Source organism: Sphaerodactylus townsendi, unplaced genomic scaffold (assembly GCF_021028975.2).
Source record: "Sphaerodactylus townsendi isolate TG3544 unplaced genomic scaffold, MPM_Stown_v2.3 scaffold_315, whole genome shotgun sequence".
Classification (NCBI taxonomy): Eukaryota; Metazoa; Chordata; class Lepidosauria; order Squamata; family Sphaerodactylidae; genus Sphaerodactylus; species Sphaerodactylus townsendi.
The window spans coordinates 6,317-10,310 of NW_025950490.1; the positions used below are offsets into that span (position 1 = coordinate 6,317).

A 3,994-nucleotide genomic window follows, 5' to 3' on the forward strand; every position below is an offset into this window, starting at 1 on the left:
GCCGGGCGGGCAACCAGGCTGCCGCTGCTGCTGCTTCTCCGCCTCCTCCTCTGCCGCCGCCGCCGCCGCCTCCGCCGCCTCCTCCTCTTCCAGCAGCGGCAGCGGCAGCCGCGACAGCATCACCGACGGGGCGGGCGAGCGGGCCAGCCGCGCAGAGCAGCGCAGCGCAGGAGCTCCGCGCCTCAGCGCCGCCCCCTCTTAAAGGCGCCGGCAGCTGCTGGGTGGGGAGGCGGGGAGGGGGGCAGGAAAGGCAGCCCCACCGCCTCCCCTTTAAGCCCGGAAGGCAAGCGCGCCACCCCACCCCACCCCCCGCCCCCGCCTCGCCCGGCCTTCTGCACCCTCCTGCTCCTGGTCAGGAGGGCTCCGGGCAGGCCCACTTGGGGGAGGCGGGCGACAGAGGCACAGCAGGGCTCCTCGGCTCCTCTGCCCCCAAAGCAGGTACCGGGCGGGCGGGGGGGGGGGCTGGCAGCTGCAATCCTTGAGGAATCCCCTCCCCCCTTCCTCTGGGAAACAGGATACTGGACTAGATGGACTCTCTGCCTCATCCAGCAGGGCTCCAGTTCGGTTTTGGTGACACCCCCCCCCCACCCCACATCCATTTCCTGGGTATTCCTTGAAGTAGACCACTGCAGTTCTCTTCACTTGGAGGCCACCTGGGCCGAGCCACAGTCCAAGGGAGTGTCCCAGGCAGAAGAGGTCAGGGGTGTCCTGCTCCTGGACAGCTGCACTAACGCCTCTCGCTGCTGGGAGGGGCTGCACCTGACCCAGCCTTGCAGGCCCAGAAGTGGGGGCCGGTGGGGGCATTGCATCGTGCAGAGGAGGGGCAGAAAAACTTCAGGGGCTCCCTGGTGGTGGCTTTAGAACTCGCCGTTCAGGGAGGAGAGCCTCCCTCATTGGCTGACTGCACAACCTAGCAGAGTGTCTTCTTGCGTGGCTGTTGTGGGTTTCCTGGGCTGCGTGGCTGTGGTCTGGCAGTTTTTAGTTCCTAATGTCTCAACTTCTCTCCAAGGAACACACCTTCCCATGACTGGTTTCTGAAGATGCCGGCCACAGACGCAGGTGACGCGCTGGAAGCAACACCTGACAGACAGACCACGCAGCTCAGGACACGGACAACAGCCGGTCGGTTAATGGCCTTCTTAGTGGTGCTGTTTATGTTTATGGGATGGACAGTTGCCCCCTCGTCCTACCACACCCTACAATATGCATCCAAAGCAGAAAACTCACAACATACATATGAACAGTCATAAAAACCAGGTAAACATTTAACCATCCTAATCATTTACTCAAATCCCATTTTTTTTTCCAAGATGGCAAAAAATACACCTAGTCCTGCAAGGGCTGTCTGCTCTCCAGCCCCGGATCTGCCTGGCCCAAGAACAGAAAGCGCTGTGATTTCAGTCAGATGCTTTTGTTGACAGACAGCAGTTTAGCCATGTAGAGAGAAAGCCAGTACTGACTGCCCGGCTTCCTATAACCCCAATATATGTTCACCCCTCTGCCCCCTCCTCCCGCTCCCCCCTCCTTCCCAAATGTCCAGGCAGAGCTGTGGTGGGAAAGCACTGGCCGTCTCACTTCAAGGCCAGAAGCTCTGGTAGGGATGCCTTCTAAATCGCTACAGAGTCCAAGCACGGAGACAGCAAGGAAACGAAAGAGAGAGGAGAGCTCTGCTGGAATGTGTCCCACAGGTCAGGAAAGGCAGCGCCCAGCCCAGGAGGAAGCCACCAGGGTTAACGAGGGAGGTTGAGGAAATTGCCAGAAAAAAGAAGATGTCCTTTAGAAAACGGAAGTCCAGCTCGACTGATGGGAGAGGGAACATTGTCTGCTTTCTTATGCTCTTATGTTCTTAAGAGCAAACTAGTGAAACACAGTTCAGATCCCAGGTGACGCCGGGGGTGGGGGGGGCCCTGACCACTGCAGACTGGACCCCGGACGGACTCAGCTCATCCCGCTCGACAGGAGGAGGGTTCCCGGCTCCGCCCTCCCTGCTGGCCTCTCTCATAAGGGGCAGGCAGGCTGCAGGTGGGGCAAAGGAGTCCAGCCCCAGACCCTGGAGGGCCGCTTCCAGTCCAAGTAGGCAATGCCGGCCTTGGCGGACCAAAGAGGCCTGACTCATCAGGAGGCCGCTTCATGGGTGTCAGAGGACAACGGTTTTGGTTTGAGTCCAGGAGCGCCTGAGAGGCCATCAAGGGGTCCGCAGTATAGGAACAAAGAACCTGCTGGATCAGACCAGCAGAGTCCATCTAGTCCAGCCCTCTGCTACTCGCAGTGGCCCACCAGGTGCCTTTGGGAGCTCACGTGCAGGATGTGAAAGCAATGGCCTTCTGCTGCTGCTGCTGCTGTATTATGAGAAACTTTTTGAACTGCTGTTGAAAGGAAGGTTGTGTCCCCTGAAGCGTTTTGAGGCAAGATGCGGAGAAATTGTCAAATAAATGCTGTTTACGTATTGGAAGACTCTCAGCCAGCCCTTTGTTTAACGGGGAAAGTTTCAAACCAGGATTAGAGCTGAACATCAGAAAGACAGAAGAAATTACTCCTGGGGAATTAAAAAACTTTAAGGCTGATAATGAACAAATTAAACTACCTCGGAGTGTGGAGGAGTCTCCTTCTCTGGAGGTTTTTAAGGAGAGGCTGGAGGGCCATTCTGTCACGAGTGCTTTGATTGTGTGTTTCTACATGGCACAGGGTTGGACTTGATGGCTCTTGGGGGTCTCTTCCAACTCTAGGGAACAGCAGTGCCATAGTGGTTAAGAGCAGGTGTACTCTAATCTGGAGGAACTGGGTTTGATTCCCCACTCTGCCTCCTGAGCTGTAGAGGCTTATCTGGGGAATTCAGATTAGCCTGTGCACTCCCACACATGCCAGCTGGGTGACCTTGGGCTAATCACAGTTCTTCTGAGCTCTCTCAGCCCCATCTACCTTGCAGGGTGTTTGTTGTGAGGGGGGAAAGGAAAGGAGATTGTAAGCCCCTTTGAGTCTCCTTACAGGACAGAAAGGGGGGGAAACAAATCCAAACTCCTCCTCCTCCTCCTCCTCCTCCTCCTCCTCCTCTTCTTCTTCTTTTTCTTCTTCTTCTATGATTCTAAACTTATTCAAGATATTCTGTTCCTTGGATGACTGGATTTGTATGATGATTTTAGAATTATGTTTTTAAAAAATTATATTCTTATCCTCGATCACGGTGATGTCTGGTGTATTGTGTTTCAGCACTTTGTCTGTTTGGATTTGAAAGTCCCACAGGATCTATTCTTGACCTTCTCATTTTCCATTACTTTCTCTGGACAATGTTCCCACCAGTTCTTAGCTGTTCTTATGTTGTAATTCTTGCATAAATTCCAGTGGATCATCTTGGCCTTTAAGGTTGTATCTCCTGTTTGTACTCAGTCGCGGGCGAAATCTTTTTGCAGCAGCTGAAGATAGCGACACCACAGGTTTCTGCATCAGCTTCTTTGCACAATCTGCATTTTGCATCATCTGAGGATTTTTCTATTTTGGCCTTGATCGAATTTGTTCTGATGGCTTGCTCTCGGAAAAATTTCAAAATCAGAGGATTCAGTTTCCTTTTTAGAGTTCCGGTTGTTAACCACAGCGGAAGTCTTTTAGATTTATCCACCTTGTCTTTGATTTTTTTACTCCAGAAATTGGCCGTGCAGTGCTTTGTTGTGCCAGCTTTTCAGTCCCCATTTTAATCGCGTTTCTGTATATTATTCTTGTTTTAGTTTTCTGGTTTTACGACTAACCAAATGTCTGTTCTTCACTTCAATCCAATCGCCTGTTCTTGACTTTCCTTCACTTAATCGGCCAGTGCATGCTTCTCCCTCTTCCACTGTTTTGCTGTACTTGCAGTGGCTTCCTGCCTCCAGATCTCTGGGGAAGGTATAATCTATCAAATTATGCTGCGTGGGTGTGGGCATGGTGCATTGTCGTAAATGCAGAGTTTTTCTATCCAAATGCTTCCAGCTCAGGCTGTGTCCAGTTGATGATTCCCTGCAGT

The 3,994-nt window shown here is 53.1% G+C and overlaps 1 long non-coding RNA gene across 1 annotated transcript; it reads left to right on the forward strand.

The window, feature by feature from the left end:
- Positions 1–306: 306 nt before the first annotated feature.
- LOC125425351 lies at positions 307–2,305 on the forward strand. The gene is made up of 4 exons (XR_007243353.1): positions 307–438; positions 1,010–1,257; positions 1,541–1,771; positions 1,877–2,305. It is a non-coding gene; the product is annotated as an uncharacterized LOC125425351 (long non-coding RNA).
- Positions 2,306–3,994: the final 1,689 nt, after the last annotated feature.